The 23664-nt window shown below is 44.5% G+C and overlaps 2 long non-coding RNA genes and 1 pseudogene across 4 annotated transcripts; all 3 read left to right on the top strand.

Annotated features, from left to right (window-relative positions):
- The first annotated feature begins 93 nt into the window (after positions 1-93).
- LOC110507767 lies at positions 94-2429 on the top strand. Its single transcript, XR_005040012.1, has 4 exons — positions 94-987; positions 1302-1444; positions 1549-2128; positions 2292-2429. It is a non-coding gene; the product is annotated as an uncharacterized LOC110507767 (long non-coding RNA).
- A 1-nt stretch (position 2430) lies between these two features.
- Positions 2431-18350, top strand: LOC110507126 (annotated as a pseudogene).
- A 414-nt stretch (positions 18351-18764) lies between these two features.
- LOC118936433 lies at positions 18765-23137 on the top strand. 3 transcript variants are annotated; one of them, XR_005040009.1, is made up of 11 exons: positions 18765-19282; positions 19540-19623; positions 19751-19819; positions 19960-20002; positions 20116-20185; positions 20839-20944; positions 21769-21796; positions 22333-22422; positions 22512-22594; positions 22763-22791; positions 22969-23137. It is a non-coding gene; the product is annotated as an uncharacterized LOC118936433 (long non-coding RNA). The 3 variants fall into 3 exon arrangements; XR_005040010.1 differs by lacking the exon at positions 19960-20002; XR_005040011.1 differs by lacking the exons at positions 19960-20002; positions 20116-20185 and having other exon boundaries at positions 18769-19282.
- Positions 23138-23664: the final 527 nt, after the last annotated feature.

The raw sequence follows: 23664 nt of genomic DNA, 5'->3' as shown, positions 1-23664 counted from the left end.
TATTAGTGTCAGATTATGATCAGATAGTCCAGTAACCATATTGAATGATTTAGTCACTCTCTCTGGTTTATTACTGAACACCAAATCAATCTGTGTTTTAGAGAAACAAGTCACCCTGGTTGGCCCTTTAACTAGCTGTGTAAGGTCAAAGGTATTAGTGATCCGTTTGAGGGTTTTCCTACAAAACTTGTCTTCATAATTAATGTTAAAATCTCCCATTAAGATTACCTCTTTCCCAAAGTCACATTCCCTAAGCATGTTATTAAACTGATCAAAAAACACACTTTTGGTGGAAGGTGGCCTATACATTCCAATAAGGGTAAAATACATTTGGGGAGACAGTGTAACTTTCAGGCCAATACATTCTAGTTTATTATCACATGACCACTCAATTTGTTTACTTCGGATATGTTCTTTAATGTAAATCATCACACCCCTCCTCTTCCTTCAATCCTGTCTCTCCTGAAGACATTGTAGCCAATCACAATCAAAGCAGCATATGGAGAGGTTTTATGGAGCCATGTCTCTGAGAGGCAGAGGAAGTCAAGGTTGGAGTCTGTGAGTGGATGTTGAATTTGGTCACTTTTTGGAATGACACTACGAATGTTCAAGTGCCCCCCTAGTGGTCCCTTGGGCATAGCTCGTGGGTCCCAGATGACTCGAGAGTGATTGACACATTGAAAAAAGTTACATTTTCTGTGTTTTCTGATGGCTGGGTTTAGGCCGTTTTGTTTCGTTTTGATTAGGGGCAGTTCGGTAGCGCAATTAACAATCCCTCCCGCCTGCACTGGATGCAGGGAACTAATTAAAACAGCTTGGGTACCAGAAGTAGAGTCAGGAATCGCATATCGCGACTTGGGTATGTTTGAAGAGTCAAAATCTATCCTGGAGCCGGGTGAGTCGAGAGAAACCATGGGACCATAGCACTCACCCACTTCCACAGCGGCGACGATCAGTGGACGAGGCCATCAACCGCTTTTCACTCCGGTGAGTGTGGATCGTCCACTATTCACGACAGAAGTCATACCTCCTAGCCGTTGAGTTAGCAACAGCAGCTGCAAACGATGGTTAGGAAGGAACAGGTGCATTTCTCCGTGTTTATTTCAGGAAATAGACAGGATATGGATTTCAAGCAAACTTTTAAACCAGAACCTGCCCGTGAGTGTATAAACATGTCTTCAAAACAATCTTATGACCTCACATCATAATTGCATATCTCTCAGCCTTCTTGCCCTTTTAAGGGAAAGGGCCCGTGAATCATTCAACAGTACAAGGTTGTGAACTGTGTGTTTGTTCCTCAGGAGGTGCCTGGAGTTGTGTGTGGGCGAGACCAGAGTGAGAGTGGACCTGCAACAGCCTCTGAGACCTTGGGCGCCTAAGAGCTGTGATGGAGGAGAGTCGGAAGGTTCCTCTTAGCCCCGCAACCCTGCGGTTTATCTCCCAGGTAGGGACCAACACAGAACTGTTTATATAAGATTGCTACTCACAAAATAGTTCATGAAATAAGTGTTCTCAGTTCACTCTGCTGCTGTCTGTCTCTTCTCTCAGTTGCTGTCTTTCCATATTGACTCCATCAACGTGATGGTGTTTAACCTAGCCCTGTCAGAGTCTCTATGGTACATGACCACCTCAAGTATTGACCTACTGCTCAACCATCAGGGCAAAAGGTATTAAACCTCCACACACTCTAAAGTCATCTAAACAGATCGGTCTTATCTTAGCCTGTCTGTTTAAATGTTCATGATTTTTCATATCAATTTCTCAAACTTTCATTACAGGTTGGCCTGGGACTTTTTCTGTGGGGCAGCTAAGCAGTAAAGTGCTTAAAATCAGAGTGGAGTTTTTTCCCATGTAAACATAGCAGTCTTTTGAGTGTCTCTCTTTAAATAAGTGTTACTTAACAGAATGTATTTCACTGCATTGTCTCAACTCACTGCTCAGCAGGATACATGTCTGCCAGAGACGTCCCTGAGCCTGGTGCTGTCTGGGGATGTCAGCCTACCAGAGCTGGGTCCAGGCCGAACGGCCCTGTGTGTGAGAACACTGCTGGCTGAGCTGCACAAAGGCTTGTTCCTCAGCCAGCTACTGCTTCCACCTCCTCCTCTGGAGAGCACTCTCTCTGCAGATGGTGAGAAAGGGCACATTATTCCCTATATAGTGCACTACTTTAGGGAGAAATGTGCAATTTGACATGCAGACATGGTGTTATTGTATGGTTGCTGTGAGGTAATTTTGAGAACCATTCGGAGATGCATTATTCACAACCACTTCTGTCTGTCATTTTCTTTTAGAATGTGGAAAGGACAAGTTTTTCCAGACTGAAGCAGTGGAGCAGTTTCATCAGCTGGTGCCCCAGAAGGTCAGCGTGGAGTTTGAGAATACTAGTATAACCCTGTCCATGCACAGCCAGAAAAGGTGAGTCATAGGACATGGAGTTAGTATGAATTATATTTTATGTGTTGGTTTGTGTTTCTGTTATTCCATTTTCTTCATCCTTTGACTATCTGAATCATCGGATGTGAGGACGAGCAGCTGTCGCTCAGGAGCTTCACCCCTGAGATGAGCTTCCCTCAGAGCAGCCTGGAGCTACTTCTGGAGGGTGAGTGGAGAGCTTGGCACCAGAAAGAAGTGTGTCACAAATGGCAATCTATTCCCTACATAGTGCACTATATAGGGAATAGGTTGCCATTTTGGATGTAGCCATAGAGGAGGGGATGAGAGGGTCTGGGAGGGTGGGGAAAATATCCATTCCTTGTTTGTGTATCATCAGATGGGCAGACAGAGAATCCTTTGCCTTAACACCCTCAGGACTGTCTTGCAAGTGAGTGGTGTGGATTTGATTGATATGGTTACTAGTTTTCATAGTTGCATTGCATCAACATAGCTTTTTGCAAATATGTTTGACATTTGATCTCTCGTAAGAAATACGTTTGTTCTGAAGTCTCCTGCTTGTCTCCCACTCATGTCCCCAGGTGACATCAGTGGACATTTCAGGGCCAGTCAAGGTCAACACCTGCATCATCCACTACCGTCACCAGGAGTTCTCCCATTGGCTAGACCTGTTTCCATGGGAACAGCTTATTCATAGGAAAACAGCTCATAGAAAGAGGTATGAGCATTTTCAACTGACAAACCAGACTGGAGAATGTCAAGCACACCAGTTGATTGCTTGAAACGGATGTAAAGACAATATCCAAAAACATACATTACTAACTTGGCCCTATAACATTTAGTTTCTTTTTGATATTGATTAACACTCTAATTCTCTCCTGTCTGCTTCCTCATGTTTCTGTTGTGTCTGGGGGTATATTGTGGTGTGTAGTCCAGTGGAGTATTTGCATACCCTCCCGTCCTACAGGAACTTCCCCCACCTGGACACCCCAGTGATGATCAGCTCCTCAGTGTCCAATGTCAATGTGTCTGGGCTCCCTTCGCCCTGGGCTTCATCTCAGTCAGCACAGGTACAGCACAACACACACTCGCACAAGGCATGGTCAAAATATACTCCCGTTGCATTAAAGGTCAAGAATATGTTGTGGGAACACAAAGTTTAGTCTTGCCTGGAGAGGAATGACAGGAATGCTAATGAACAGCAGTGGGTGTTTTTCTTCAGTTCATTCTGCTTTCAACATTGCAGTGGTTTCAGGAAGCCATGGTGCTGGAGCTGTTGAATCAACCCTTTCCAAACATACCCAGCCCTGATAGATTACATTCCTCTATATATGGTAATCAAATGCAATATCCTTTTACATCACAGAATCATCACACACCTACACATAGTGAGTAGAGTTAGAGTTGCATACCAAAGTGTAGTAATGTGACTTGTGATCTTCAGTAGATCTGAATATGTCATGTATAATATAGAGATGCAGCACTTCCTGGACATCAGCACAAATGCAGAGAGCCTCAATTTCCAGAATGTTCACCGCCACCTCTCTATGTCCCTGGCAAACACGTGTGGGGGGGAAGCCCTCATCCTCAACTCCCTTACACTGCAGGCATACAAGGTAGGCAATAACTATTTAGGGTTACTCACCCACTACTACTCCCCAAGGTTTCAGCTGGGTTCCAATGATGTGATGAAGAACACCAAAATCAGGCTACAGGAATTCCTACTTATCTGAAATGACCATCTATTCATAAATCGTTGAAGTTGACCTCTAAACCACGGGTCAAACTCATTCCACAGAGTGCCGGGTGTCTGTGGGTTTTCACTTCTCCCTTATACTTGATTGATGACATAAGGTCACTAATAGTAAGGAACTCTCCTCACCTGGTTGTCTAGGTCTTCATCGAAAGGAAAAACCTAAAACCCCCAGACACTAGGCTCTCCTTAGAATGAGTTTGACACCCCTGCTCTAAAAACACCCTTCTTTTCCTCTATTGACCTGATGATCACAGCCCTGATTTAGTATTTGACCAATACTACACCAGCCATTGTTATTATCTTTGTTGTCTCTGTCACCCCAGGGGAGCTTCAACAAGCCCCAGAGTGAGTCCAGTAGCCATTCTGAGAGTGTGAGTGTGGAGTCCAGTGTGAGGGGACTACAGCTGGATGTGTCAGAGACCTGTGCCCTGTGGCTGACCCGCCTACTGTCCCTCTGTAACCTAGACAGCTGCTGGAGGCCTCAGAGCAGTCAGATGTGGTGCCTGTACCTGTCCTTGTTGATGGGACAACCTCCCCCAGTCATGGCGCCTTTTATTTTAAGATTGAGTGTAACCTGGAGGATGTCAACTTGTTCACACTCTCCAATGTAGCAGGTAAGTTAAATGGGAAGTGCTGTTTAGGGTTTGCATCCAAAATGGCACCCTATCCCCTATATAGTTCACTACTTTTGACCACAACCCTATGGCCCCTGGTCAAAATTAGTGCACTATATAGGGCAGGGGTACTCAACTCTTACCGTACGAGGTCCGGAGCCTGCAGGTTTTCTGCACCTGGTGTCCAAGTTCTAAATCACTCTCTGATTTAGAGGGGAACAATGGAAAAAATGCAGTGGCACTGGCTTCCAGTCCAGAGTTGAGTTTGAGGGATATAAGAAATAAGGTGCATTTTGGATGGACCTTTTAATATCCATCTCTGACTAGGCCGACATTGAGTATGGTAATTGACTCCTGTGTTGTACTAGGAGCTGTGTCTTTGTGGGTGGACACTGTGAAGGCCCAAGACTCGGCAGAAAGCTCCACGGTGTCTGTCCAGGGTGTGTGTGTGTCTGTGGTGAAGGCTCTCACAGAGACCATTGAGCCCTCCTGTCCCTCAGCCCAAACCCCCAACCCTATCCTCAGCCTCTCCATCCTGGCCGTCTGCTACCACATCACCACCGGGAACGTGGAGGTAGCTTACAGTTACTCATCCTACCATCAGTCCATCAGGCTTATCAGTCCTATTCCTTCTTCTTGATTGACAGTGTTATTCAGATAAGTTTGCATGGGCAGAACCCGCTTCACAGCCTAGGTAACGGAGCACAACTACCTTCTGCAGCACACAGACGCCCTGTCCCCCTCCACTCACTCCGGCTCCATGAATGTCCGCTCGCCCCACATGTTTCTCAACTTCGACGGCAACAACATATTCTCCTTCAAGGGCTTGGAGGTCCAGACGCACCCTAATCAGGCCATGGACCAACGCCACCTCTTTCCCTTCCTCTCCACCTGACACAACCGTGTCTGGGTGTTCACCTGCCTCTGCCTGGCTGTGGAGTTCCCCTTCCAGTACAACTTCTCCAACTCCTTTGACAAGTTTATCAGCATTCAAAAGTTGCTCAAGTCCCTGCACATCAACCCCAGCCAGACCCCAGGCCTCCAGCGTCTGCCCCCAGATCTGGTCTTCAAGATCAGACAGTTCTCCTTCGTCTTCCTGGATGATGTGTTTGAGATCAAGCTTAGGGACAACTACGAACTGATGAAGGACGAGAGCAAGCAGAGCTCCAAGAGGCTCCAGCTGCTGGACAAGAAAGTGGCTGACCTACCGAAGCAGCGCAGAGAACTGCTGCCTGCGCATAGAGATCTACATCCAGCGCTCCCGTCGCCTCTACTCCAACACGCCCATGAGGAAGTCTCTTCTGACCTGGAGCTGGTGGCCCTGGCCGACCAGTCCCTCCACGGGCCGGAGCGCGTCCGCGAGCAGCTGAGGGACATCGATGGAGTCAGCCCCTTCCCCAGAGACGGGCTCCCCCTCGTGGTGCCGGGCAATCAAGTTCAACCTCACTGCCTTCTTGGGTGAGTGATGGGATTGTGTCCCAAATGGAACCCAATTACCTTTTTATAGTGCACTACATTTGACCATTGCTCCATACCTTAATTATTTATATTAATATTGATAATATTATCTTTATACTAAATTATTTTTCCCCCTGCGCCAGTGAGAATCCGGGACTATCCTCGTTACCTGTTTGAGATCCGGGACTGGGAGCTGTCAGGCCGTCTGATCGGGACCGAGCAGGACGGGCTCGCCACAGGCAGATGCTGCCACTAGGCCAGCCATGGGGAGATGTAACCATCCACAGGAACATGCCACCACTCAAGTTCTACTGCGATTTCAAATGTGAGTCAAGTGTTTCAATGAAACGCGATCCTCGTTTTTTGAGATCAACACTTGTATTTTCAACAGTTGGCAATAGACACACACTGGACGATCACATACGGTGCATTTGGAAAGTATTCAGACCCCCTCACTTTGATTGGAGTCCACCTGATTGAATGTGGTTTGGAAAGCCACACGCCTGTCCTATATAAGGTCCCACAGTTGACAGTGCATGTCAGAGCAAAAAAACAAACCATGAGGTCGAAGGAATTGTCCGTAGTGCTCCGAGACAGGATTGTGTTGAGGCACCGATTTGGGGAAGGGTAACAAAACATTTCTGCAGCACTGAAGTTCCCCAAGAACACAGTGGCCTTCATTCTTAAATGGAAGAAGTTTGGAACCCCCAAGACTCTTACTAGAGCTGGCCGCCCGGCCAAACTGAGCGAAGGGCCTTGGTCAGGGCGGTGACCAAAAACCCAATGGTCACTCTGACAGAGCTCCAGAGTTCCTCATGAGATGAGAGAACCTTCCAGATGGACAACCATCTCTGCAACACTCCACCAATCAGGCCTGAGTGGTAGAGTGGGCAGATGGAAGCCACTCCTCAGTAAAAGGCACATGACCGCCCACCAAAAGGCACCTAAAGGACTCTGACCAAGAGAAACAAGATTATCTGGTCTAATGAAACCAAGATTGAACTCTTTGGCCTGAATGCCAAGGAGGAAACCTGGCACCATCCCTACGGTGAAGCATGGTGGTGGCAGCATCATGCTGTGGGGATGTTTTTTCAGCAACGGACTGAGACTAGTTAGGATTGAGGGAAAGTTTAAAGGGTCCAAAGTACAGCGAGATCCTTGAAGACCTGCTCCAGAGCACTCGGGACAATGACCCTAAGACAATGACCCCAATGACCTCCCCAGGTGCATTACTGGGCCTTCTTCGCTCAGTAGAGGGGCATCCAGGTGGAGTGCAGCAAAGGCCACGTCTTCACCAGAGGGGCTCAGAGACTCATCCCACAGGGTAAAAAGAGCTGGCACAACACAGGCATAGTAATTTATACACTCACGTAATGTTTTTAGGCCCAATGTTTTATTACATCTTCCCATATACATTAGTGCCCTACTAAAGTAGTGCACTATATTTGGAATTGGGTATTATTTGAGACTGAGTTGTTGAACAGCCTACCTGTTGGTCTAACTCGTGAGTGTGTCTGTGCACGTCGTTTGTCTGTCCTCTCAGCGGGCACGTTGATGAGGCTGATCTCAGAGTGGAACGTGACCCAGATGGTTTCAGAGCTGTCCCTGATGACGGTGCACCTCATGGCCTCCGCCTGGGACTAGACGGCCGACCACCAGATCAACGCCCAGGTGAAGAAGACCCACTTGCTCGGCCTGTCCTCCTTCAGTTACCAGCGCCAGAGCAACCGCATGGAGGAGGAAAGACAACGGGGAGGGGATGGTAGACACCCCAAAGTTGATGGCACAGACTGCGTCTCCATTTGCACCCTATTCCCTATGTCGTTCACTACTTTTGACCAGGGACATTGGGGTGCCAGTTGGGACACAAACACAGTAGTTTTAAATGAATTATATTTATTCTGTGTCTCAACCCTTCATTTGTAGTTCTACAATCAAAAGGCATAGCTAGATCTCTTGTAAAAATGTGAAGTGTATAAATGGTGTTTCTCATTGTGGCAGGAGGTGAACCCAAAAGATGAGGTGAATGCCCCGTACACCCACAAGCTGTACCTGGTTGACCTGCGAGCCGCCTGGACCACCACTAACAGGAACATAGCAGTCGGTCTGTACGACGGCTACAAGAAGGCAGCTGTTCTCAAGAGGAACCTCTCCATAGAGGCTCTGAAGGGCCTGAGGATAGACTGCTACACTGCAAGCTGCCAAGAAGCTCAAGCGCTCTTTGTCCAACTACTCTGGCGGCCACAGCACAGCCCCCTCCACCCCAACCATGCCCAGCACCAGCCGCCCTGAGAAGAGCCCGTACGAAGGTAGGATGTTTCCCCTGGAGTAACAGAAGTTCAGCCTAATTCCTTGTGAATGAATGGTCTGTCATGTGATTTTCTTTTAAGGGATTTTCAGATTTTATTGAACAGATGGTGAGAGGATGACAGTGGACAAATAAAGAGAGAGGTTCGAAACCGGCCTTTGGTACATATGTCAACACTAGATATGTATGCCAGATGCTGCAGCATTACTGTTAGACCAGCCAGGCCATATGAATGGTCTTTCAATGTGATAAGTTACTACCTCTGTTTCTTCAACTCTTCCTTCCTCCTCTCTCTGCAGGGACATCCATGCTGCAGAAGCTAATTGCAGAGACTAATAAGTTTGTGGTGTTCTCAGAGGAGGACTCTGGTGTGAGTGATCAGCTGTGTGGCATCGCTGCCTGCCAGACAGACGACGTCTACATCCGCAACTGGTTCATTTGAGCTGGTCAACTGTCAGGTACAACTAGTCTGGGACTTTAGGTTCATGGCAAATCAGATTAAGATTGTAAAGAGCAGTGGGCCAATCACACTTGTAATGCCCCAGAAGTTAACAATTCTGTTTGCTAACAGGACCTTATTGGACAAAGACAAATATGGAAAGAATGTTCTGCGTCTCAGTCATTTCGGATCCTTAGCGATACTGAAAACAGAACTTGTTCTATTTTTTAGCAACATTCTAATATAAAATGTTCTGCCAATCTAGCATTTTATTTAGCATGTGACACTCCAGTCTCCAGGGTTATAATCCTGCTCTGCTGTCTGTCTGTAGATAATGTTGTGTGGCACAGAGACAGCTGGCTGACGGCTGGTGTCTGCTGCCAAGGCCCAGGTGCTGCAGTGTGAGCACCACCCGGTCTGGTACAGCGACACCCTCAAGCAGAAGACCACCTGGACCTGTCTGCTGGACAGCATGCAGTACTTTGCCACCATGGAACCCAACCCCTCAGAGCAGGAGGACTGGCAGCTGTGGCTTGAGGTGGGCCAGTGAAACCATTTATTAACAGGCTCTGAAAGATGCACTATGCAGAAATCGCTCCGCCATTTCCTGGTTTCTAAAGTTCTAATAGTTTGCCTAGTTTCAGTTTGCGACAAAGCAAGTATAGTGTTGAGAATCATTGTAACATCTAAACCACTGTGAAATATATTTTCCATAACCAAAAATTTTCAGCTGTAAAAAAAATATTAAATTAAAAAAAAAAAAAGTAAAACGCAAAAACAGAACTTAAGAAAGGGGAAGCAAAGGGGAAGCATAGCGCACGTAGAACAGATCTAACTGTTCAATGAGTGACAGATCTGACTCACATTTCTATATACATTTGGTCAGGTTGCCCAAAAAGTTATAATGCCACTTTAACAGGAACTACCGTAAATTATCATCTGTAGCATTGAATGTAGCATTGAGCATATGTGTTGCATATGGCTCATGATGGCTTACATTCAGGCTCAAGTCCAAGTTACATGACAGAGTATTTCTGTATTAGGTCCAATACAGAGAGCGTATTTGTGCAGTTAGTCTTTCAGATTCAGGGTGCTGTCATAGCTTTGACCATGTGTCTTTTCCTTGGTTGTGTGTGATGCGTCTGAAAAACATTGAGGAGCACAGGAAGCGTCACCTGGACTCCGTGCTGGAGCTGATGGAGAGTGGTCAGGCTGTTGGAGGCATGGTCAGCACCACCACAGGTACTTCTGCTCCTCACACATCCACTCTACCTCATAGAATGCACTCTGTTTAAACCATGGCCCTGCAAAGCTGAACATCTCAACTTGATCTGAATCTTTCCTTAAAGGGGGAATTCCCAAAAATGTTACATTTATATTCACCATCTCCAGCACCATAAGTATCGACATATTTGTAAACTGCACATTTTATGTTATGTAGTTTAAAAGTTCCACATGATGATGATGATAAGGTTAAAAAGTGGTGGAATTGCCTTTTTAACTTGTGTCAAGGTAAATGTAACACTTCCTCTCTGTTCTGTGTATCCAGACTGGAACCAGCCGGCCCAGGTGAATGACACCCAGCAGGTCCAGCGTATCATCTCTCGTTGCAGCTGTCGCATGTACTACATCGGCTACAGCCACGACATCGACCCTGAGCTGGCCACGCAGATCAAACCCCCAGAGCTACGGCGCAACGAGAAGGAAGACTTGCTGTGTTCTATTTCATTCTGAGGCAACCTACATCCTCAAATACAGTGTTGGAACATGCTGACCGTTTTTTGCTGTGTTATTGAGTGTAAAGGCTTGAGCCCTTTGACTTAGTAGAGTGGGAGGAAACATACCATCAGGGGCTGTGGACACCTTCACCCTCATTCACCATGACCTGGAGATCTCCACCAACCCTGTGCAGTATGCTATGATCCTGGACATCGTCAACAACCTATTGCTGCACGTTGAGCCCAAACGCAAGGTAACGAGATGTCAGCATCTGACTAGGCAGTGTTTTGTCCTATAGCATTTGCAACTGTGTAAGGGGTGGTTCCTAACTCCCACTTAAGTCAAATTTTCACTTAGTCATGCATTGAGGTCAATGGGAGACTAAGTTAAATTTTTACTTGAGTGGAACTTTGGATTCACCCCTTACTGTATGATAGCTGAATCTCTTAACTCTACAAGTCCCTTTGCGTCCCAAATGGCATGATATTCTCTATGTAGTGCATGACTTTTGACGAGGGCTTTAAAAAGGTGCCATTTGGGATGCCTCCTGTCCTATCCTCTAACCATGTTGTGTGTGGGCTCTGTCCTCAGGAGCACAGTGAGAAGAAGCAGCAAGTGCGTTTCCAGCTGGAGATCTCCAGTAACCCAGAGGAGCAGCGCAGCAGCATTCTATACCTGCAGGAGGCTGTCAGGCAGCACATGTCCCAGATCAGACTCCTGGAGAAACAGATCTAATCCAATATCAGGGTGAGCCATTGGACAGACTGACATACACACTCTTCTCATAGGCCCTGTGTGTGGAGGCAATGGCTGATTTCAACACTACTTGTGAGGTGAAAGTTGAAGGTAATTCCGATGGGAGAGACGATACAGTTGTATTCGATCTAGTTTACTTTATTCAATTATAATCTAGAGTGGGAATAAACACATCCCTGAGTTATGAATCCCTAAACACTGAAATATCTACTTGGTGAGTGTGTATTTGACCTGTGTGGTGTGTGTATGACCTCCCTCAGGCCCAGCCTGTGGAGCTGAGAGGGGATGAGCAGTCAGAGATCAACGTGAGGCTGCAGAACCAGCTCAACCTGGGAGAAGACTGACATGCAGATGAAGAGTGAGGTGCTCAACATCCTCATCAGGTCAGCACAACACCGCCACACACACACACCATCATTTCAAGGACTAGGAAACTACTCAGCCAACAATGGGAAGTTCTGCCAACCACACTCACGTCTCCTGTGTTCTTCTCTGTATGTCTCGCTCTGCTCCTAGATGTTTTAAAGACTTCCTGCTGCAGAGGGCCAATAAGCTGGAGCTGCGTAAACCCCCGGGGGACGTGAGTGTGGTTCGCAGGACAGAGATCTGCTTTGCCCAGGCCCGCTGGTGTCTCACTGAGGAGGATGGACAGCTGGGCATTGCTGAGCTGGAGCTGCAGAGGTTCATGTACAGCAAGGTGTGTGGGCATGGGGCAGGGAGGACACTGCTCTGTCCTTACAAGGAGATGACCCTAACTCTTTTCATGCTGTGCTTCGGCAAGAGAGCTGGGCCCATATTCACCAAAAGTCTCAGATTAGTAGTGCTGAAATTAGGATCAGTTTTGCCCTCTAGATAGTAATGAATGAGATGATATAGACAAGGGGGTACCTGATCCTAGATTAGTACTCCTACTCTGAGACGCTTTATGAATGCGGGCCCTGATGTTGACGCTAAACATCTGTTAAACTGTCTCCTCCCACAACTGAACAAGTCAGACGACACAGCAGAACATCTCCTGGAACTGGGCTGGTTCACCATGAACAACCTGCTCCCCAACGCTGCATACAAGGTCAGGAAATAGTGCTAATCTGACCTTTTCTTTGGTAAGGGCAGTCTGCAGCTCAATCCGTGTATCGTTTTGGATACATTTTTACAACATGAGCTATGAACCTGTGAAGCTTACAAATATGTCCTCTGATAGGGCAAGCCTTTTTGTTTTTTCAATATTTTGTCAGAAGTTTTAATCTCCTGCTGTTACTGATCCAATGATTCCAGGCCATGCTGCACCCAACATGTAGTGCTCACAAATAACTCTAATGCAGTGTTTGCTTGTGTTGTTAACTCTACTTGTTAACCTCACGTGCTGCACAGGGTAAAGTTATGTATGGTGCTGGTACAGAAACTGGGAGTTCATGTCACTGTTGTTGAACAGTATGATGTCATCATCCAGTCAGCATCAAGGAAATCCCACTCAGAATATTATGGTTGTCTCCCAAATGGCACCCTATTCCCTATATAGTGCACTACTTTTGACCTGGGTCCTGGCTAATAGTAGTGCTCTATTAATGGAATATGGTGCCATTTGGGACTCAGGCTTTGTTATTCAGCATTGCATGTCCATCATGGGACTGGGTCACCAGAATGCCCAGATCCACAGTTCTTCGTCTTATTGTGGTGCCCCTCGTTGCATTTGCACCGTCATCTGAGTGCTGTATGGTACCATGCCTTGCATCGCTGTATGAGTCATGTTTGTTTTGCAGATTTTCTTTCCCGCTCATACGGGATATTTAGGAGGTAAAATCCATATAGCTGTGAATTGATTCATTTATCCTCCTCACAATTCATGCTGTATGGACACATGTTCAGATTCATTGTATTATCTTTACAAAATATTCTGAATTTGATTTGGTTTCCTACATTACAGGAAACATATTTTGGGGTTGCTTCATGAGTCCGAGGTTAGGAGCATGGCATTATTCAAGTGATTATTTTGTTTACGTGCCGAATGACACCATATTCCCTATATAGTGCACTACTTTCGGTGCCATTTGGGATGCAACCTCTGTGACTTAACTTCATGAAACCTGTCTCCTAGGTGGTGTTGCGTCCTCAGATCCCGTGTCATTCTGGCCGTCAGTTTGCCCTGCGCATCTTCAGTAAGGTCCGCTCCCCAGTGGGAGGCATCTCAGTCAAGGAGCACTTTGAGGTGAGGAGGAAGCATGTGATCATAACATTAGAGATGTCATAAGGTATGTATGTGGTCATAACATTGAAGATGTCGTAACACGATCATAACATTTAATTATGAAAGCATTGGCAGCATACAGTTAAACGTGTTTCTCTGTTGTAATGTGTTTGTGTCACCAGGTGAATGTGGTTCCTCTCACCATCCAGCTCATGTACCCGTTCTTCAAAAGGATGATGGAATTCTTTTTCCCAGGAAGGAACGTGGAGGAGGAGGAAGTTGCTGATGAGGAAGACAAGTCCCGAATGGTCACTACTGGTATGTATTGTCTCTACCTGCTAGCATCCTGTTCAGGGGTGTACTTGTACATCAAGCTACAGAAGCTGGGTGCCTGCCCTATGGGCCATTCTGACTCGGACAAGGCTTACTTACCAGTTATTGATGTGCAACAGTTATGCTTTACTATATAATACATTCACTTGCCCTCAAGTCTCCATCCATCCGCTACATGTTGACCAGCCTGAAATCCACACCTGTCTCCACCCAACCAATATTACTTTCCATTGTCTGCCAATTCTTGTGTGGTATTCTATAGGTAGTTGCTGCGTCACCCCTGGTGTCTATTAAAAGCCTGGGACTAGTGTGACCTTAAGGGCTGTGCGAGAGTGTGCATCCCACATGGCACCCTATTCCCTAAATTGTGCACTATGGGCCCTGGTCAAAAGTAGTGCACAATAAAGGGGATTGGGTGCCATTTTGGAAAGTACAGGAGTGTAGGGTGTGGACTCTAGAGTGGTAGTCGTTCAGAGGCCGTGGTGGTACTGCTGCTGTCTTTTTCTTGAACTCACATTCACACTTGGTGCGTTGCTCTGCCACTTCTCACAATGGTGCTCGTTTAGTAAAGTTAGATCAAAGAAGAATCAATGTCTTGAAAGATCACATAATGAATCATTAGTATACTACATAACCAAATCAAATATAATTGCATAGTATGTTACTATTATACCAACAACACTACGTCATTTCTTGACATTTTAGGATGGTTAGCTAAATGGTAGAAAACAATGATCGTGCGACCAACTCAACAATGCGCCTCTAGGTAGAAGGTACTCACGAAACAGTAATTCAAGAAGATCTAAATGCATATGCTGCCATTTTTTTGTATTAATGTAGGCTACACTGTCCCACAAAATTATCCTGTTGTTTGGGGTTTGGGGTCACTTAGAAATGTCCTTGATTTTGAAAGAAAAGTACTTTTTAAAAAAAAACAGAATAGAAAGAGTGAGGCCCCAGTGCACAACTGAGCAAGAGGACAAGTACATTAGAGTGTCTGGTTTGACAAACAAATGCCTCCCAAGTCCTCAACTGGCAGCTTCATTAATACTGTAGCCGCAAAACACCAGTCTCAACGTCAACAGTGACGAGGCGACTCCGGGATTCTGGCCTTCTATGCAGAGTTCCTCTGTCCAGTGTCTGTTCTTTAAAAAAAAAAAATGTTTTATTGGCCAGTCTGAGAGATGGCTTTTTCTTTGCAACTCTGCTTAGGCCAGCATCCCCTAGTCGCCTCTTCACTGTTGACGTTGAGACTGGTGTTTTGCGGCTACCGTTTAATGAAGCTGCCACTTGTGAGGCATCTGTTTCACAAACTAGACACTCGAATGTACTTGTCCTCTTGCTCAGTTGTGCACTGGGGCCTCCCACTCTTTCTCTTCTGGTTAGAGCCCGTTTGTGCTGTTCTGTGAAGGGAGTAGTACACAGCGTTGTATGAGCTCTTCAGTTTCATGGTAATTTCTCACATGGAATAGCCTTCATTTCTCAGATCAAGAATTAAATGACAAGTTTCAGAAGAAAGTTATTTGTTCCTGGCCATTTTGAGCCTGTAATCGAACCTACAAATACTGATGCTCCAGATACTCAACTAGTCTAAAGAAGGCCAGTTTTATTGCTTCTTTAATCAGAACAACAGTTTTCAGCTGTGCTAACATGATTGCAAAAGGGTTTTGTAATAATCAATTAGCCTGTTAAAATGATCAACTTGGATTAGCTAACACAATGTGCCATTGAAACACAGGAGTGATGGTTGCTGATAATGGTCCTCTATGCGTATGTAGATGTTCCATTAAAAATCAGCTGTTTCCAGCGACAATAGTCATTTACAACATTGACAATGTCTACACTGTATTTCTGATCAGTTTTATTTTAATGGGCAATTTTGGTTTAAATTTTCTTTCAAAATCAAGGACATTTCTAAGTGTGTGTGTGTGTGTAAGTAATTATCCAGTCTGATAAACAATCTACCCGACCACTCGGAGGCGTCCGCTTGTTAATGCAATTTCAGAATGTGGGGGGGGGGGGTCATGACCCCAGTGAAAGTTGTCCCTGCTACTTTGCCAACTAGCTACATCTGCTGGTGGAATTGGCTTGTTGTTTCACAAGTACTTCTCAACTTTCTCGCTAAAGTTATGCTGCTTCAGATATGGCATCCTAAACCTTATATTGTGCCCTACTTTTCACCAGAGCTCTATGGACCCCTACCGACCAAGCCCTCCCTAACCCGGGCGACGCTAGGCCAATTGGCGAACCCAGGGACTCTGATGGCACAGCTGGCGCTGCAGTACAGCGCCCTTAACCACTGCGCCACCCGGGAGGCCCTCCTAAAGCTATTTTTATGTTACAATATAGAACTATGTATAGTTGACTTCATTCATATGTCCTATATACAGTGGGGCAAAAAAGTATTTAGTCAGCCACCAATTGCAAGTTCTCCCACTTAAAAAGATGAGGCCTGTAATTTTCATCATATGTACGCTTCAACTATGACAGACAAAATAAGAAAAAAAAAATCCAGAAAATCACATTGTGGGATTTTAATGAATTTATTTGCAAATTATAGTGGAAAATAAGTATTTGGTCACCTACAAACAAGCAAGATTTCTGGCTCTCACAGATCTGTAACTTCTTCTTTGAGGCTCCCCTGTCCTCCTCGTTACCTGTATTAATGGCACCTGTTTGAACTTGTTATCAGTATTAAATACACCTGTCCACAACCTCAAACAGTCACACTCCAAACTCCACTATGGCCAAGACCAAAGAGCTGTCAAAGGACACCAGAAGAAGAAGAAAGGAAGACTGAATCTGCAATAGGTAAGCAGCTTGGTTTGAAGAAATCAACTGTGTGAGCAATTATTAGGAAATGGAATAGATACAAGACCACTGATAATCTCCCTCGATCTGGGGCTCCACGCAAGATCTCACCCCGTGGGGTCAAAATGATCACAAGAACGGTGAGCAAAAAAACTCCAGGGAACCTAGTGAATGACCTGCAGAGAGCTGGGACCAAAGTAACAAAGCCTACCATCAGTAATACACTACGCCGCCAGGGACTCAAATCCTGCAGTGCCAGACGCGTCCCCCTGCTTAAGCCAGTACATGTCCAGGCCCGTCTGAAGTTTGCTAGAGAGCATTTGGATGATCCAGAAGAAGATTGGGAGAATGTCATATGGTCAGATGAAACCAAAATATAACTTTTTGGTGGTAACTCAACTCGTCGTGTTTGGAGGACAAAGAATGCTGAGTTGCATCCAAAGAACACCATACCTACCGTGAAGCATGGGGGTGGAAACATCATGCTTTGGGGTTGTTTTTCTGCAAAGGGACCAGGACGACTGATCCGTGTAAAGGAAAGAATGAATGGGGCCATGTATCGTGAGATTTTGAGTGAAAACCTCCTTCCATCAGCAAGGGCATTGAAGATGAAACGTGGCTGGGTCTTTCAGCGTGACAATGATCCCAAACACACCGCCCGTGCAACGAAGGAGTGGCTTCGTAAGAAGCATTTCAAGGTCCTGGAGTGGCTTAGCCAGTCTCCAAATCTCAACCCCATAGAAAATCTTTGGAGGGAGTTGAAAGTCTGTGTTGCCCAGCAACAGCCCCAAAACATCACTGCTCTAGAGGAGATCTGCATGGAAGGAATGGGCCAAAATACCAGCAACAGTGTGTGAAAACCTTGTGAAGACTTACAGAAAAGTTTGACCTCTGTCATTGCCAACAAAGGGTATATAACAAAGTATTGAGAAACTTTTGTTATTGACCAAATACTTATTTTCCACCATAATTTTCAAATAAATTCATTAAAAATCATACAATGTGATTTTCTGGATTTGTTTTCTCCTTTTGCCTGTCATAGTTGAAGTGTACCTATGATGAAAATGACAGGCCTCTCATCTTTTTAAGTGAGAGAACTTGCACAATTGGTGGCTGACTAAATACTTTTTTGCCCCACTGTATGCCACAGCAGACTTCTGTTTGACACTGTAGTTCCTCAGCATATCTGTGCAATATATCACAACCAAGCAGCAAAAATATGTCCTTGTTTTATATTTGATGGCACTTACAGCTTTGATAGGCTCTGCGGAAGTAATGTTGTTGCAGCTTGTCTCCATAATGTTTTGTAATCTTAACACTACAGCTCTTTTTAATTAAGCAAAGTATTTCCAATATTTTTATTACCATGTTAATTATTTTAAATTACAGCTATACCAACACCTTAGTTTGTTATTCAATTACATCTTCCTTGAAGTGCAAGATGTTAATTATTTCTGTCTAAATATTTCAAGAAACATTTATTATAGCTCAATGAAGTGAGTTGTTTCTTTAACGCTTTTTCTTATCACCATGCATGTAACTGTTTGTCAATAAAATGTTCTAATGTCTCTTAAAGCTGAATGTGTCATGTATGTTCTCAAGTTCACTACACCGTCAACTTATAATTGATTTCGTAATTATTAATAGATGTGTAATAGAAATGTGGAGTTTTGGTTTTAGCTGTTATTTCCAGTGATCATATGACAGGCTCAACTGGAGCGGAACTTCGCCTTCTGCAGAATAACATCGAATGGGAGGTTATCATTCGTTGCTATTAATGACAATCAAACCCTGCGCGCCGCTCGGTCATGGCGAGTCAGCAACGTGCACTCGATGTTTTACACCGCAGTGTAAAAGATAATAGAAAATAGTCATGTGGGGTTGATCGAGGCTTACCAGTGAGGGGGGGGGGGGTGGCTCACTGTGGCTGCTGTGAACTTCTCTTGTTGTTGTGCCTGGAGTAGAATGTACTAAAAGCAATTCAAACAAACTGGACTCAGATCATCTACATGAAAATACCATTAATGACTGTCTTCAATAGTCGTTTATTTATTTATTTCGGTTTCATATAATACAGTATCTCCTCTATCCAATGCTGATTTACACCTGCATGATTCTAGTGTGGCATATGCCAGTAAGTAACCTCGAGATGTTTGACATTTAATTGTAGTTACTTCCTGCACACAGCAAAATGTATAATTAGAGCCATCACTAATTAGAAAGCCACTGTCCTCAATGGAGAGACAGGCACCAAGCCAAGAGAGACGACACTATCAAGCCTGGCATGGTCTCCAATATGGGAATATCCTTTGCTGACGGAATTCGCCACCTTGGCCCACCTGGTCTGGCAACACAGTGCATGGTGCCCGGCAGTGGAGCCCCAATCCCTGAGGCCCTCCTCCCAGGAGACAGTCCTCAGAAGCCTGTCATGGAGTGGACTCTCCCTGGCTTAATCTCTATCTTTCTGCCTGAGTTCCCACACCCTAAATTCCCTGGGCAAGACAATTTCCAGGTAGTCCTCCTTAATTTGCATTGAGCACTTGGACCACAGATGTTATCAATGTTTTCAGCAGATCTAATGAACTCATCAATTGATGGGGAAACAACAGATAAATCACATGTATTACTTCTATATGGGGGGAATATATGATGTGATGGTCTGTCTGATGTAAAAAAAATAGAAAAAAAGATGTGTAACCTACCTGTGATGATACTAACATTTAATAATATTGCAACATTTGAATCTCTCTTTCTCTCCATGACATTCAGATCCTGGGCTTCATAGCTAAAGGCTCCTTTGGTCCTATCTTGAAAGTAAAGGACAGGTCGAAGGAGTAGACGTATGCCGTTAAGGTGAATCTCTCCTCAGCCTCCTGCCTCATCACATTTAACCAGCACTATATTTCATGTGACATCTACACACATCTAGTTTATTCTATTTCCACTGTATTTAATGTTCTTATATTGTGTTGCTCTACAGGTTTTATCCAAGTCTGAGATACTGAAGCATGGCGTCCTGGAACAGTCAAAGGAGGAGGTCATCATTCAGGTAGGTCACACTGCAGGATGACCTGTGAAGCTGCTATCCTGAGCAGGCTTTAGCTTAGGGCCTGACTTTGTTTACAGCATGTTATCCCCTAAACTATGACTCACCGAGCTCTAATAATGACTATGCCAATTATCCCTAAGAACTTCTGTGCAACAAGAAGCATGGTCCCATGGAGCTTTTGCTGTAAGAAAAACAACCTTTACCATCATTCCCTCCTAAATCACATTGTTCTACTGAGTGTCTTTGCTGACATCCACACTTGTTGCTGCTGTTGTGTGTTGCCTGTTGTGTTGCAGCGGCATGTCAGCCACCCATTCCTCCACAATCTGCAGGATTGCTGGCAGAACCAGCGTCACCTCTTCATTAGTGAGTGACTAATGTGATCTAACTAGATCCCTCCTTCCCCTTTGTTTTATCCTCTCCTCTCTTTACCCTCCCTGTGTCTTACATAGGAGCTTCCCACTGGGAAGCATTGGTTCAACGTAGTTTCATTGAAATGTCGTGGAAACAACATTAATTCAACCAGTGTGTTGTCTCACTCTCCCTAGCAGGAGCGTCTACTATGGCATTGACTGGCCTTGCTGCTATTTAGTGTTGTCTCCCTCAGTTTGAGCCTCATGACTCATCTGAATAATTATACTGCCATCTGCTGAGATCTCAGGGTGTAGCATACAATCATGTGGCCTCTGAACTGGTATCCCCTTCCTTTGATTTATTAATAACACCCTTATTAGTGGATAAAGGCATATTTGAGTTAATTGTCTCTGACTGACACACATCTCCTTACCCAACATAACCCCTTTCCCCTCCCACGCTTCCCCCAGCCTTAAAAAACTTGCCACTGTGTGACTTCCGACAATTACATTTTTTCCTGTTGCTTCTCTCCTCCATTGCTCCTTCCTTTTCAAGTGATTGTGTTTTAGGAGGGGTCATCTAGTCCCAGCCCTGGATCAGTGTACTGTACATATCCTTGTTACTAAGATAGTTAATTGTGTGTGACTGTGTCTGTCTTCCCACAGTGTGAATACTGCAGTACTGGAGACCTGTATACCTACTGGTTACTGAAGGGCTAGTTTGGGGAGGATGAGGCTCGGGTGTTTGCTGCAGAGCTAGGCTGTGCTTGGGGTGAGTGTACCTCAAGTGTATATGCACAATATAGTTCTGCAAAATGTGTATGAAATCTGTCAGGACCCGGTTACGAACTCGGGTCTCCGATGTGAGAAACAGTCACTTAGTAAACTGAGCCACTAATAGTCGGTAGAACCCAGAAGATGAGGCAGACACAGCAGTACTAGAGACGGTGATTTAATAAAGAAAAAGGAAACAAATCTTCAAGGCAAAAATATAAATCCACAACGTCAAAAGTATTTCCAAGAGAAAAAATGTATCTCCTCCAAGACACAAGGAAAATCCACAAAGTGGTAAGAACAGCAGGGAAAAAACAAACCTCAAAATAATAATAAAAAATAAACAAGAACAAAACCAGAGTACCGCAAGAAAATCCAACTAGAGAAACTAAAGTTCACAGCATGGCTGGGGCTGGGTGCTAACATACAAACACAGAGCAAAGAACTGAGTAACACTAAGGGTTTAAATACATTCAAGGGAAATGAGGCACAGGTGCAACTAATAACTAGAACAAGGGCAAAACAAAAGGGTCAAAAAGCACAATGGGGGCATCTAGTGACCAAAACCTGAACAATCCTGGCCAAATCCTGACAAAATCATTGTTTAAGTTTCACCTTTACTTGAATTATAATGTGTGTCCCCGATCGGTAGGTTTCCTTCACAACTTTGGGATCATGCATAGGGATGGGAAAGTATGAACATTTGTTTTGATAATGAACATTATACTTTATACATAATTTATGCATTCTTTAATCTAAATAACATATATTTATAACTTCACAGAGAATATTATAATCATCTGATTATTCTGGATTTTTTAGATGGAGAATGTCCTTCTGTCTGACCAAGGTAATGCTGGCTAAAATAAAATAATATATTTATATATATATATATATAATATATGCCATTTAGCAGACACTTTTATCCAAAGCGACTTAGTCATGCATGTGTAGCACATGGGGATGTGTGAAACGTACTCCTCAGCCTTAAGTGTCCCGCTTGCACCACCTCATTAGCTATCATTTGAGGTGGGTTGGCTGAGACGCTTGAGGGAGGACTGTCATATGTGTTTGTGAGGCAGAGATCCTGAGTTGGCGCCAGGTATGGGCCAAATCGGGGGCAAGTGGTCCCTGCTAAGCAAGCAGTGTGATGTCTTTTACACATGCATGCATTTTACTTAGGGTTTAGTTTACTTTCTACTACAATAAAATATAAGAGAACACTAGAGGGCCTTATAATAAAGTGGACACTTCAGGATTGTTGTTGTATGGAAGATATAGTTCTATAGTGAAACTAATTTAAACTTCATATTAGACAGGTAGAACAACCAGAATCGGATTTGTGAAGTACTGTACATAAAATACTACTGTATCTATTTGATGCAGGTCATCTGCGTTTAACTGACTTTGGACTCTCTCGCCGTCTTGAGCGGGGCGCAAGAGCATTTACAATTTGTGGGACAATCCAATACATGGGTGAGATGCATGGGATCAGGCAAAGTTAATGATTACTACACATTAAGCACATATTATAATCTCACTGTGATGGTCCTCTGTCTGAACAGCTCCTGAAGTCCTGAGTGGGGGTCCCTACAGACATGCTGATTGGTGGTCTCTCGGGGTTCTGTTCTCATTGGTGACTGGAAAGGTGCAGTAACCACCACAGTTCATCATGTTAACTGAATATGTAATGATTTAATAGTTGTTAGAAAGGTGGTTTTTCTTTTTTTTTTTTAGCTCAGTCCTGTTGCAAATCTAAATCTAAAGATGTTGCTAATTCTGTCCTTGTCACCTACATATTTCCCTGTGCCTCCAGAACCAGACCACTCCAACATGCTGAGAAAGGTCAGAGATTGCCCATACTCCATGCCCAAGACCTTCTACCCTGCACTGACCCTTCTGCTCACAGAGGTCATGTGTAGTTGGATTGTCTCAGATTAGGAAACACATTTACCTTTTAAACAGAATATCAACAAATTCTCAATGCTCTTATTTATTTCTCTATCCTATTTGTGACTCTAGCTCCTATCTATGCAAGAACCCAGCTCATCGCCTGCGTAGCCTGGAGCTCTTCCAAAGGCAGACATTTTTCCGTGGCATTTCCTTTGACTCTCAACTGCTACAGAAGAGACCCGTTGAACTAATTCTAGAACTGAAGAACCATCCTAATCGTCCAGCCATAGCCATGTGAGGCCTGTCTACGGACTGCTTCCAGAACTTTGACTGTGACATACTCCACTCCCCTACCAGCTCAACTGACATGTCACCTACTTTGGCCAACATTGACCTGAGCTAGACTCTGGCTACAGCTCAGGGTTTTAGTGCATGAGATGTGCCTGTGCTACTATGACTCAATACTGACTGTAGTGGAAACAAGTATGGACATGTATTTGATATATACATTTTGTACCACATGGATACATGGTTGTGAAAAAGCTCCTGTATGTTTTCTTTATTTACATGGCCTATTTGGCTCCCTCTCTTCCTCTGTATACCTCTTTGCATACCCATTTAAGGTGGTGATAATTATAGATGAGCTTAAATGCATTGAAAACCACCACTTACCAAAAAAGGTTTAGAACATTTCTATTTCCCATTGAGTACCGCAACTCAAAGCCTCTCAAAGCTCTGCCAAATGGCACTTTCCACATGTGGATCAACCACCTGCATGTTTAACCTTTTACCTTTGTTATTACATTTGTATCTATTTTCCTGAAA

Source organism: Oncorhynchus mykiss, chromosome 27, assembly GCF_013265735.2.
Source record: "Oncorhynchus mykiss isolate Arlee chromosome 27, USDA_OmykA_1.1, whole genome shotgun sequence".
In the NCBI taxonomy this organism is placed as follows: domain Eukaryota; kingdom Metazoa; phylum Chordata; class Actinopteri; order Salmoniformes; family Salmonidae; genus Oncorhynchus; species Oncorhynchus mykiss.
Note: the sequence above shows the minus strand (reverse complement) of the source record. Positions and strands in the feature narration are given on the sequence as shown.